Below are 14,438 nucleotides of genomic sequence, written 5' to 3' on the forward strand. Positions count from 1 at the left end.
CCAAGTTGTAGTGGATTTTGAAGTGAATGGAAGTTTAGGAAGTAGAAACAGTAAATGTGAGCAATTCTTAAGAAACGTAGCTACAAAAATACATGGATCGTGTATTTGTAAGGTTGGGGGAAGGAAGCTGCCTCTTCTTTTTCTTCTCTCTCTCTCTTTAACGATAGGAGTGAATGTGAATTTAGCTAAATTCGGACAGATTAAATATAATAGAAAGGCAGCGGTTCAAAATACAAGAAAGGTATTGGGCGGAGTTAGTATCCTGAGAAGTAGGGTCAGTGCTTAAGTGAAAAGATTGCCTTTAATCTGCGAAATGGACCCTTCAGCTCATTATTAAAGGAAGAAAAGGAGGAGTAGATGAATGAGGATGAAGTAGAGGGGGTCGTGTCTGAGATTGCTGTTTCCTATGAAAAGTAGAATTCAAAGTTATCTGTTGGGAGTATTATATAAAGTTCTTGCACATAAAGTTCTTTGTCCCATAAAAAATGCCCAATTAATGTTAGTTGTTGGTGCTGGGTGGTTATCTGTCGAGACGGAGGTGGCTGGAGTAAGGAGCCGAATGAAATGGATGACTGAAAGTAGCTGGATGTATGGAAGGAATATTGATCAATCTGTGGTTGAAGGTTGATTTAAAAATTGATTAAAATTTTTTATTTTGAGATCATTGTAAATTCATATGTAATCATAAAAAATAGCACATAGAGATCCTGTATCCTTTTAAATCAGTTTTCCCCAATAATAACACTTAACAAAACTGTTGTACAGATACAATCAAGACAGCATTTCCATCACCACAAATATCTTTTATTTTGCACTGTTTTAGTTGAGCAATGTATGAGGGTTCCAAAGTCTGCATATCCTTACCAACACTTGCTACTTTACATTTAAAAAAATTATAGCCATCTTAGCAGGCATAAAGTAGCAATTCATTGTGGTTTTGATTTTCATTTCTCTGATGGTTAGTGATGTTGAACATCTTTTAATGCTTCTTGACCATTTCTGTAGCTTCTTAGAATAAATAACAATGCAAATCCTTTGCTTATTTTAAAATTGTGCTCAGGCTGTCATTGTTGAGTTGTAAGAGTTCTTTTTATATTCTGGATTCAGATGCATGGTTTGCAAATTCTCCCATTCTGTAGGTTGTTTTTTTACTTTCTTGATAGTGTCTCTTAGCATGCAAAGATTTTTTTTATTTTCGATGATGTCCAAACCTATTTTTTAGGTGTCATATCTAAGAACATGCTGCCTATTCAAGGTCATGAAAATTTACTCTTAAGTGTTCTTTTAAGTTTTTCAGTTCCAGTTTGTACACTTAGGTCTTTCATTGATCCTGAGTAGTTTCTTTGTATGTGATATGAGGTAGAGGTACAATTTTATTCTTCTGCATGTGGATATCCAGTTGTCTCAACCCTATTGAATAGACTGCTTTCTCTCACTGAATGGTCTTGACATCCTTGTAGAGATCAATTGAACATAGATGTATGAGTTTCTTTCTGGACTCCCAATTTTTATTTTATGATGTATATGTCTCTCCTTATGCCAGTACTACACTATTTTAATTGTTATAGCTTTGTAGTGAGTTTTGCAGTGGGAAGTGTGAGTCTCTCAACTTTGTTCTTCTTTTTCAAGGTTGTTTTAACTCTCAGGGTCACTTGCATTTTCATATGAATTTTAGGATCAACTGGAAAATTTCTGCAAAATAAGCAGTTGGAATTTTCATAGAGGTTGCAATGAATCTGTAGGTCAATTTGGGTGAATTGCCATCTTAATAACATTGTTTTCTAATCAATGAACATGGATACCTTTTAAGTTATTTAGATTTTCTTTATGTTCTCTCAACAACATTTGATAGTTCTTAGTGTACAAGTTTTACATTTCTTTAAATTTATTACTAAGTATTTTTAGATGCTATTTTAAATTGAATTGTCTTCTCAACTTTAGTTTTAGATTCTTCATTGCTAGTGTAAAGAAATACAATTGATTTTTGTTATTGATCTTGTATCCTGTAGCTTTTCTAAACTTATCAGCTTTAGTTGTGTCTATGAATTTCTTTGTATTTTTTCTACACAACATCATGTCATCTGCAAATGGAAATAGTTTGCTTTTTTCTTTTCAATCTAGATGTCTTTTCCCCCCTTGCCTAATTGCTCTGGATAGAACCTCTAACAAAATATTGAGTAACAGTAGTGAAAATAGTCACCCTTTCTTATTCCTGATTTTAGAGGGAAAACTTTCAGTCTTTCACTGTTAAGTAAGGTGTTAGCTGTGGGTTTGTTATAGGTGCCCTTTTATTAGGTGGAGGAAGTTTCTTCAAAAACAATAGTTCTAATGCACTGTTCTTCAGAGTTGGTTTTTTTCTCCTGAAATATTGAGGCAGGAGCAAGGAAGGTCTGACAGTCGAATAGATTCACATAGTAGTTTTGACAGAGATATATGAACATGAGAGATGAGTAGGTATGATTGATAAGAGAATGGTTGTAGTGATTGACTAGAAGTCTGAGGCTAGATGGAGAAAGAAGTGAATATGAAAGGAACGAGAGTGAGGGGAACAAGATAGAGGGATGAGGACTTAATGGTATTATTTAATAGGTTTAATGGAAGAACAGGTGTGAGAGATCTAGACCATTAGAAGTTGAGTTCAGTTAAAATAATGGACTACTGAGGTTTAAGATTTGCATAAAGTACATGAGGCTGGAGGTTGGAGCAGTGACTGACTCAACCAGCACAAGGGATCTTTTTAAAGGTGATAGAAATATCTAAAACTGGATTTTGGTGATGTTTGCACATCTTATTAAATTATTTAAAATCTTTTGTATACTTTAAAAAAGTCACTAAAATGTCATAAAAGTGGGTTAAAATATATTAGAGTAAGGATCCATTGTGAGAGCTGACAAGGCTGAGGGAGAGGTGTTGAGAAGGGTGGGCTGCAGTGCAGCAGAGTGGGGAGAATGTCAGTGTCTGGGGGACCATCCATGTGAACCCTGAAATCTCCACAATGGTGGTGAGAGCTCAAGGTGTAGAGGAAAGCTGTCTATTGCCACCTCTTAAAAATGTAGAGGCAAGATTGAATTGAACAGAATATTGATAAAGAGGGTTAAAGAGTGATTTCATTGGATTCCACAAGACTTATAGGCTAGTACTTACCTCACATCACTAGGAGACCTTTTTGCTTAAACTTCAGTAGATGGGTTAGTAAAATCTGCTGTTAGTTCTGTGGAATAGACGTTGTCTTCATGATAAGTGGGAGTTACCATAGTAATCCCTTCTAATAGACAGTTAACAATTTATGTGAAGAAACCAAAGACAAGCATTCCAAAACTTTAGTAAAAATCACTAGCATGTATTGGCAGGGCTAACATAAAATAAGGGGAACAAAAGGAAGACAAAATACCAAGTGCTGGAGAGGCTGTGGAGCATGTGGATTTCTGACACATTGCTTGTGGGAATACAAAATGACTCGGTGTTCTTGGAAAATAGTTGGGCAGTTTCTTATAGAGTTAAACTTACATTTATCATATGAGTCAGCAATCTCACATATTTATTTACCCATGATACATGAAGACATATGTCTACAAAGAAACCTGTAAGTATATATTTATAATAGTTGATTCAAAATCAGCCAAACTGTAAACAACCAACAAGTGAATAGAAAAATTTGGTACATCACTCACACCATAGAATACTACTCAACAATTTTTTAAAAATGTACTATTGATAAGTGTAACAACATGGATAAATATCAAAAGCATTATGCCCTGGCTGGAGTGGCTCAGGTTGAGCACCAGCCTGCAAACCAAAGGGACGCTGATTTGATTCCCAGTCAGAGCATCTGCCTGGGTTTTGGGCCAGGTCCCTGGTGGAAGGGAGGGGTGTGAGATGCAACCACACATTGATGTTTCTCTCCCTCTCTTTCTCCCTCCCCACCCTCTCTAAAAATAAGTAAAAAAACAAACAAAAAAAGCATTATGTTAAGTAAAAGAAAGCAAACTTAAAAAGCTACATACAGTATAATCTTATTTATATAACACTGTGTAAAGGCAGAACTCTCAGAAACAAATAGAGATCAGTGGATGCCAGAGACTGGGTTGGGGGAAGGATTGACAAGGGCTATGAAGAAACTTTTTTGCATGATGGACTGGGGGTGATTATGTGGTTATGCATTTGCCAAAATTCATAGAATGTACCTAAAAAAGGGTAGATTTCACTGCATGTAAATTTTACCTTAATAGATTTGCTTTTACAAAAGAGTGGAATAACAATGACAAGCCACTCATTTACACATTAATCTCACAAAAATTTTTTTGTGTCAGGATTTTTATCAATAAGGACCTCAAAAAATTTTTTGTTATGTGGGTTATATCTACTAATATATTTATATTACTGGAAAGTAACAGTAAGGAAAAATTAAAAAATTCATCTATTAATTGACTGAAGGCAATAATTCCATTATATGTTAATATAAATAAAATTTTATATGAAAAATACATGTTTTTCATAAAAAAGTTAGTGAAAAGAGTAGCATTGAATTACATTTATGTAAATAATTTTAAAGTACAGCTTAAGAGAAGACAATTAGATTTTTATATCTGCTTTTGCATTCAATTCATTGTGATATATTGTTTTGGTTGAAGTATTTTAAGAAAATCCAACCTGACACAGATATATAGTTTTAGAAGCAAGTAGTATTCTCACTGCCTATTCAGATGATTGTGGATATTTTTTGTAATGACAGTATAGTTGAAAAAGTTAGTGTTTTTAAATTATATTTTATCAATTATGCTATTACAGTTGTCCCCATTTTTCCCCCTTGCTCCCCTCTCCCTTGTACCCTCATTTCTTCCAACACTCCTCCCTTTAGTTCATGTCTATGGGTTGTGCATATTAAGTTCTTTGGCTTCTCCATTTCCTATACTATTCTTAACATCCTCCTGTCTGTTTTGTACCTACCATTTATGCTTCTTAATCCCTGTACCATTTCCCCCTCTTATCCCTTTTCCCCTTCTCTGCTGATAACCCTCCATGTGATCTCCATTTCTATTATTCTGTTCCTGTTCTAATTGTTTGCTTAGTTCATTTTTGCTTTTGTTTTTGTTTTTTTTTAGGTTTCATTGTTAATAGTTGTGAGTTTGTTGTCATTTTATTGTTCACAGTTTTGATCTTTTTTTTCTTAAATAAGTCTCTGTAACATTTCACATAATAAAGGCTTGGTGATGATGAACTCTTCTAGGGAGCACTTGTATGGCAAGCACTTTATCTGCCCTTCTATTCTAAATGGTAGCTTTGCTGGATAGAGTAATCCAGGTTGTAGATCCTTGCTTTGAATATTACTTGCCAGTCTCTTCTTGCCTGCAAAGTTTCTTTGGAGAAATCAGCTGATAGTCTTATGAGAACTCCATTATAGGTAAGTCTCTGCTTTTTCTTGCTGCTTTTAAGATTCTCTCTTTAACATTTGGTGTTTTAGTTATGATGTGTTTTGGTGTGGTCCTCTTTGGGTCCAACTTGTTTGGGACTCTCTGTGCTTCCTGGACTTGTATATCTATTTTTTCCACCAAATCAGGGAAGTTTTCTTTTATTATTTGTTCAATTAAGTTTTTAATTTCTTGCTCTTCATCTTCTCCTTCTGGCATTCCTATGATTGGGATGTTGGCTCATTTGAGATGTCCCAGAATCTTCTTATTCTCTCCTCATTTTTTAAAATTCTCTTTCTTCATTTTGTACCAGTTGACTTTATTTCTTCCTTATGTTCCTAATCATTGATTTCAACACCAGCTTCCATCCTCTTCACTTTTCGTTCCCTGTGGATTTTTCTTTATTTTACTTAGTGTAGCCTTCATTTCTTCTCTTATCCGTTGCTGTAATCAATGAGATCTCTAAGCATCCTTATTTCCAGAGTTTTGAATTCTGCATCTCATAGGTTGGCTATCTCCCTTTCACTCAGTTCTTTTTCTGGAGTTTTGATCTAGTCTTCCATTTGGGCCATATTTCTTTGTCTCTGCAATTTGGCAGCCTTCCTGTGTTTGCTTCTGTGTATTGGATAGAGCTGCTTTGACTTCCTGTCTTAGTGTTCCAGTTACTTTTTATGGGGTGGAGCCCTAGGTATTCACCAGGGTGGGGCAATCCACTTTTCTGCTTTGTGGTGCTGTATGTGGGGCAGGGAGCTGAGAAGAAACAATGCTGCTTACTTGGCTCACATCCAGTTTCTAGTCACTGCCTCTACTTCCTGTATGCAACTGGCACCCTCCTCACTGCTGCCCTGGTGGGTGCCAGAGTGGGTAGGTTTGTGTAAATTCCAGGGCAGTGCAGTTCCTTTAAATGGACTCTTCTGAGAGACTTGCAGTTTCTTCTGCCACCCCAACCCCCACTGGTTTTTAGAGCCAGAAGTTATGAGGCTTTATTTTCCTGGTGCTGGAACCATGGGCTGCACTGCCGTCTGGCCTGCGGCTGGAATGTCTCACTCCCCAGGTGTCCCCCTGGTTTTCATCCACCACAGGTGAATGTGGGACCACCTGTTCTGCTGGTCTCACCACTGCTGCCATATGTGTCCTCTCTGCCCCAGCTCCTCATTTCTGCCCCTCCTACCCACCTAATGAATATTTCTTCTTTAAGTCATTGGTTGTCAGACTTCCATATGGTTTGATTTTCTGGCACTCCTGGTTATATTTTGTTTTGAGATTAGTTGTGATCCTTTTTATGGTTGTGTGAGGTGAAGTGTGTCCACCTACACCTCCAACTTGGCTGGAAGTCTAAAGAGGTAATTTCTTGAAGTTTAGTTGCAATGTAGAATCTTAAGCCATATCAATGAACTTTTTTTTATGCTCACCCAAGGACATGCTTATTAACTTTAGAGAAAGGGTGATTGAGGGAGAGGGAGAGAAACACTGATGTGAGAGAGAAACATTGACTGGTTGCCTCTCGTATGGTTGCCTCCCAACTGAGACTAAACCTGCACCCTAGGAATGTGGTCTAACAGGGAATTGAACCTACGACCTTTGGGTTTACTGGAACAGTGCTCCAACCAACTGAGCCTCACACGGAACTTTTTATACTGTTAAATTACAATCCATGAATGTATCTTGACCTATGATTAAAATTTTTTACCCACACAAGATTTTGTAACATTATGCAACAATTCTTTGGAAAATGTTGCTCCACTGAGTTACCCAAGTCTTCTGACATGCCTTATTATATAAATCAGAAAATCACATTTATTAATATCACCTCTGATCTCCCCAGAAAAGGTCTCTAATTACTGAAAAGACTGTTAAGCTCACAGTAGTGGATATAAATTTTCCAAAATATTAACTTTTTGCTTGAAATCTTAATATTTATATTGATAAAAAAAACACTGCAACGTGTTTTCCAGCAAATGACATGCTTATTTTATCCATTTATCGGAAAATGGCTGCCTAATACCAAGTCCGAATAACTATAGTTTTTCTGTCAGTCATAGTTTCAAGTAAAATTGAGTGATTAATACCCAAAATATGTAAAGAACTACCAGAACTCAAAAAACAAAAAGGCCAATTCAAAATGGAAAAGGACTTGAGTAGACATTACTCATAAGGTGATATATTAATTGCCATTAGTCACATGAAAGGATGAGACTTTCACGTGACTAATGGCAATCAGGAAAATGGAAATCAAAACCATGAAAAAGCTCACACCATTAGGATGGCTATTATCAATAAAATGGAAAGTAGCAAATTTTGGCAAGGGTATGGAGAAATTGGACCCTGTGTGCATTGCTGGTTGGAATGTACAATGGTGTGGCCTCTGTGGAAAACTATGTGGGGGTTTTGGGATTATATGATCCAGAAACTGCACTTCTAGACATACAAGGTGGGGTAAAAATAGCCTCACAGTCGTGAGTGTGCAAAGGACAGAGTTTAGACTTGTATTCGTATTTATTAATTATTGTATCACTTTCCATATGGACAACTATAAACCCACTTTTGCCCCACCTTGTGTACCCCAAAGAATTAAAAGCAGGCACTCAAACAGATCCTTGTACACCAATGCTTATTTTAGCCTTATTGAAAATAACCAAAAGGTGGAAACAACCCAGGTGTGTATCAATAGATGAATGGATAAACAAAATGTGGTGTATACCTACAATGGAATACTATTCAGCCATTAAAAGGAATGAAATTTGGATACATGTACAACATGGATAAACCTTGAAAATGTTACACTAAATGAAGAAAACCCAGACACAAAAGTACAGCTATTGACTTCATGTCTATAAAATATCTAGAATACGCAAATTTATGGGGAAAGAAAGTAGAATAGAGGTACGGGGAGTTGAGGGGAAGGGGAAATGAAGAGTTATTGTTTAATAGGTGCGGATAATGAAGAAGTTGTGGGGATGGATGGTAGTGATAGTTGCACAATAATGTGAATGTACTTAGTACCTTTAGTACTGAAGGTACTAAACGTACTGAGTTGTGTACTTAAAATGATTAAAATAGTAAATGTTATGGATATTTTGCCATAATTAAAGAGAAAGCTGCTATTTTAGCTTACAGCATCACATATGTGCTTTTTCCAAGAGAGACTTCCAGGAGAATTCAGTATGCAATAAAAGTGCTTTATGTGTAATTTACTAAGTCATGAGAATTTTAAGGTATATCTTTGTGTATCAAAATATAATAAAATTAATTTTTTGCTGCTTATTAAGGCCATTTTTAAGGGAAACTAGCTTGTTTTTCTGAAAGTAGTTAACAGAGAAATACAGTGTCAACTAGGTTGTTTAGTTCTACTGCCTTGACTCATATTAAATTATAAGCAGTTTTATCTGTCCTTGTTTTTGCAACCTCAGTGCAAATGTCAGTGCATTTGTTCCAGGATAAATCATGAGGTTCAAGAAAGTTGTTTGGTCCTAGTCGGGTATCTCAGTTGATTAGAGTGTCATCCCAATAAGCCCAGGTTGGGGCCCCAACCTGGTTAGTGCACGTACAAGGATTAGCCAAGGAGCTCAGTAATGGAGGGAACAGCAGATCCATGTTGCACTCACTCACTCACTCAGTCAAATCAGTAAATAAAAATGTGAAAAAGAAATCTATTCAATACTCTGAATGTTTCAACATGGAATGTGTTTACTGCCAGGCTTTCACATAAATGATCATGTCTGATGATTATTTGGCACTAAGTCTGGACAAACACAAGGGAAACTCTAAGCATCCCCTGTGCTCCTCTCCAATCACTTTCCGGCCCCATTCTCCAAAAGTAAGCTCTATCCTCACTTTTAACATCACAGGTTAATTTTGTCGATTTTCCCCCTTAATATAAATAGAATCATTCTCAATCTGTCATATTTCTTTTGCTCTACATTATGTTTGTAAGATTCATCCAGATTTGCTCACTTTCATTGTGGTATAGTACTTCATTATGTGAATACATTATATATATATCAAAATTTTCCATTTTAACCATTTTAAGGGTACAATTCAGGGGCAATATTATATTCATAATGTTGGTCAACCATCATGGCTATTTATTTTTAAAACATTTTCATCACCCCAGTTCCAGGCAAGAAGGAGGTACAGGTAGAAGCACTTCACTTCCTTGCACAACCAAAAGAACCAATTTAAAAACAATGAGAACTGCCAGAAAATCAAACTGCATGGAGGTCTGACAAACAAGGAGTTAAAGAAGAAACTTTCATCCAGACTGGTAAGAGGGGCAGAAACCAAATGCAGGGGTAGGGGCAGGGGCAGAGAGGGGTTGGAAGCAGGGGCAGAGAGGATGCGTGGCAAGGAGGGCTGACCAGGTGGGCTGAGCAGTGGCTGGTTGATGGGACTTCCTACATTTGCACGTGGATGAGCCGGGAGGAACAACTAGGGAATGAGAGAAAGTGCACAACCCAGGGTTCCAGTGTGGGGAAATAAAACCTTAAAACCTCTGGCTATAAAAACCTGTGGGAGTTGCAGCAGTGGGAGAAACTCCCAGCCTCATAGGACACTCTTTTGGCAAGACCCACAGGGTCCTCGAATGTCCACAAACACACCCAACCAGGAATCAGCACCTAAGAGGGTGTAATCCGCTTGTGGGAAGCAGTGGCAGTGACGAGAGCTGAGCAAATGAACAAGTGGCATTTTTCCCTCTCTGACCCTTCCCCCACATGCAGTGCCACAGGGCAGCGAAGTGGGTTGCCTCCCCATAAATACCCCCTCCCCCACTGTGATGAATATGCCAATGCAGTGAAGGGACTCTGCCCCTAACAATGTAACAGGCATGCCAAGACAAAAGAAATATGGCCCAAATGAAAGAACGGATTAATGTTCCAGAAAAAGAACTAAGTGACAAGGAGATAGGCAACTTATCAGATACAGAGTTCAAAACATTGGTAATCAAGATGCTCAAAGATGATTGAGTTCGGTTGCAAAATGAAGGAAGAAATGAAGGCTACACAAAGTGAAATAAAGGAAAACACACAGGGAACCAACGGTAAGTAAACTGGGACTTAAATCAATCATTTGCAGCAAAATTAAGAAATAAACATCCAACTAGAACAGAACTCAAAAAAATGAAGAGAGGCTAAGGAACCTCTGGGACAACTTTAAATGTTTCAACATCTGAATCATAGGGATGCCAGAAGGAGAAGAGGAAGAGCAAGAAATTGAAAACTTATTTGAACAAACAATGAAGGAAAACTTTCTCAATCTGGCGAAGGAAATATACGTCCAGGAAGCCCAGAGTCCCAAAGAAGGTGGACCCAAGGAGGAGCACACCAAGGCACATCATAATTACATTACTCAAGATTTAAGATAAGGAGAGAATCTTAAAAGCAGTAAGAGGAAAGGAGAGAGTTATTTATAAATGAGTTCCCATAAGACTATCAGCTGATTTCTCAAAAGAAACTTTGCAGGCAAGAAGGGGCTACAAAGAAGTATTCAATTCATAAAAGGCAAGGACCTACATCCAAGATTACTCTGTCCAGCAAAGCTTTCATTCAGAATGGAAGGGCAGATAAAGTGCTTCCCAGTTAAGGTAAAGCTTTAACTGGGAGTTCATTGTTACCAAACCCTTATTATATGAAATGTTACAAGAACTTATCTAAGAAATAGAAGATCAAAAACTATGAACAGTAAAATGACAACAAACTCACAGCTATCAATGACAACCTAAAATCAAAAACAAAAGCTAAGCAGACCACTATAGCAGGAACAGAATAATAGAAATGGAGATCACACAGAGGGTTATGAGTGGGGAGGGGGAAAAGGAGAATGGGGGGAAATGGTGCAGGGAGTAAGAAGCATAACTGGTAGGCATAAATAGACAGGGGGAGGTTAAGAATGGTATAGGAAATATAGAAGCCAAAGAACTTATATGTATGACCCATGGACATGAACTAAACTGGGGGAAGATGCTGGAAAGTGGGGGCATTGGGTGGAGTTGTACAACTGTAATAGCATAATAAAGAAAATATACTGTAAAAAATAAAAAGAATGAGAGACTAAAAAAATGCTGTTAAAAGCATTAGGAACTTAAAAAAAATAAAACCTTTTCATCACCCTAAAGAAATTCTGTAACTTTTTTTATTGTTATCTTGTTACAGTTGTCCCAATTCCTGTGCCCCCCACCCCCTGCCACCTGTTGCTCTCCCCCACAAAATTCTGTAACTCTTAATAAATAAAAATTTTAAAATTTAAATTAACTCACTTTGCCAGTCTTTTCTTTTGTGGTTGAAACTGTAGTCTCACCCCCAGATCAGAATTGATAAAAACTGTAGCAACAATGGTAGTGTATTTGTAGTAAAGGCTACACTTTATAATATGCTTCCATCAGGTCAGTCTGTAAGCTCTGTGTCAGGAGCAGTGTATGTGAATGGTGGCCCCTGGACTAGTGTGTCACTCTAGGCAATGCTGTGGAGCATCTGTTTTGTTCATAGCAACTAGTAGGGGCTCAACAAACATTTGTTGAGTTTATTGGCTGTACAAAGAAGGCAGTGGGTGAACATCTTCTTCTTTGAATAGGGATGCAGAGAAGGAAACTTTCCTGGGTTAAATGAAAAAAGAATGGAGGAAAAGAAAATTAGGACAACTTTAATGGTATTAAATGATAATAAAAAAGACCCCAGAGGGTTGTGGAGGAGCTAAAATAGGTCAAACACTTTCAAGGCACTCTCATGCACAAGTTGAGGAAATTACTAACGTCTTTGCTTCAATATTAAACGAATGAGAGACTCGCAGTAAGTATAGTTGCAGGGCAGTTATGAAGATAGGAAAGAAGGAAGGAAGGCAAGAGGGGAGAAGGGAGAAAGACAGGCACACCAAGGAACAGTTAATGATTTTTCTTCCAGGGTTGTTCTATGTCTTCAGGCCTGTGAAATGAAGGGTATCACTGCTACTTGTAAAATGGAGATAATAAGAAGTCCCTCTGAGGGTTGTTGTGAATCTTAAATGTGATCACTTGGAAGAAATTTCTTGTGTATAGTAGGCACAATGTTTTTTACTGTGTGAATTTCAGGAGAAGGTCTGCTGTGTATTTGGAGGCAAGGTAGAAATTGATAAGTTAATGTTATAAGCATTGAGTATGTTTGGGTTCCCAGCATATGGGGCCTTTTCTACCTTCTGATAATAAGGGTGGCATTGGCCACCAGTTGGGTCAGACTTATTTTTCTGGCATAGATTTAGTGGATCTGGCAGAGAAGACATGCTTTTTCTGTGTTGTGAAGTTGTGGAGATGCGGTCTGGAGCTGGCACTGGGGGAGGCCCATGCATAGAGGACAGTACAGCTGAGACTCACTGAGAGTAAAGATGGGTGTACATCCTGGTTCATTTCCCCCTTTTCTCCATTGATCTCATATGGTTCTCTTTTTTTGTTTGTTTTTAGCACTTTAGTGGTTTTTATTACTCAAATAAGCTTTATTTGTTAAAATTTAGCTTTCTGACCCTGTGCTTGTGCCTTCAACACTTCCACAACAATGTTCCGCCCCTCAGCGTGGAGAGCACACTTGGTCCTGTCACGGACACACTGAGCACACGTGGATCCACCACAGGCCCCACTGGTGGGCGTTTTCATCTCAGACAAGCTCATCAGAAACTCCGCCAAGTCAGCCTGGGCACAAGCCACACGCAGGTTTGGGTGGTTTCTCCACCTTGTTGGACTCAAGGTAAACAGTTCTGTTACCTGGGTCTTGGGACAGTTTCGTTAGAGGCTGTTTTGGAGAACCTTTGATAGTGTGTCAAACACTGGACCATTGTGAATGCCTGAAGACACCATCCGCAGAGAGCTAATACGGTCCTCTTTTTGGCTTAAGCTAGTTCAAGTTGGGTTTTTATCTCTTGCAACTAAGAGACTATTGATAAATACAAAAACAATTTTGAAGTATTTATATTAATTTTTAAATTCTCTGTTGAAAGTGTCTACTTTGATTTTGGAAGCAATGATGTCACCTATCATTTATTTATAGCTTTTAACTCATCTGTGTGGTTTAATTTGAAAAGCCAATTAAGAAATATCACCAGATTTTTCTTTGCATTAATTAAGATGGAACACATTAAAGCACAGTTTTTGATACCATTTTTTAGCTTTCTGTAACTGCAGTATATTGCATTATTTATTCAGTGTCTTCAATAGAGTAACTGTAGCATGCTTAAATGTAATTTTATGAGGTATGACGTTTAAGTGAGTACAGAGTTTTTAGCTGACTTTCAATCTGGCTTTCCCTCATGGAAATATGATCATCGTAGGAATTCGCATGACACAACACAATGATTTGAGAGGTGATTTAGAAAAGTTTTAATATTACACTAATGCATGGAAAGAGAAAAATGTCATACTTCCTGGATCCAAGTGATAGAAGTCCCAGACACTATAGGAGAACCATAGATTTGAGAGCCTGTCGCATTGATTCTGAAAGCTAAAGCAATAAAATAATTTCTGCCTGGACAGAAACTTGATTATCTTATTAATCTCAAATAATAAATCCTACTACTGGTTATTATCATTAACTGTTTTTATTGAGGTATAAGTTTATAACATAAAATCCACCTGCTTTCAGAGTAGAATTCAACGACTTTACATAGTTGTACAACCATCACTACGATCCAAATTTAGAACATTTCTGTCATTCTGAAAAGATCCTTTGTGTCTAAGAACTTTCTGTTCTTACCCCTTGGTGGGTTACTCAGCTGATAATCTATAGATTCTCTCTCTATAGATTTGCCTTTTTTGGATAGTCCATGTAAATAGAATCATTCAATACACACTATTTTTTTGGTGTCTGACTTCTTTATTGACATAAAGCTTCTGAAGTTCATCCATGTTATGGGGCATCAGTTCTTTTCATTCCTTCATTCCTTTTTCTTATTAAACAGTGTACTGTTATGTGAATATGCCATATTTTGTTTATCCATTTATGAATTGACAGACCTTTGGATTGTTTTTCAGTTTTCTTTTTTTTTTTTTTTAAATTTACCTGTAAGTCTTTGTGT

At 37.3% G+C, this 14,438-nt stretch overlaps 1 pseudogene; it reads right to left on the bottom strand.

Moving 5' to 3' along the window:
- Window positions 1–12,873: 12,873 nt before the first annotated feature.
- LOC119045824 (60S ribosomal protein L34-like) lies at window positions 12,874–13,202 on the bottom strand (annotated as a pseudogene).
- Between the last annotated feature and the right edge of the window lie 1,236 nt (window positions 13,203–14,438).

Source organism: Artibeus jamaicensis, unplaced genomic scaffold, assembly GCF_021234435.1.
Source record: "Artibeus jamaicensis isolate MK-2021 breed Jamaican fruit bat unplaced genomic scaffold, CSHL_Jam_final contig_391, whole genome shotgun sequence".
Taxonomy (NCBI): Eukaryota; Metazoa; Chordata; class Mammalia; order Chiroptera; family Phyllostomidae; genus Artibeus; species Artibeus jamaicensis.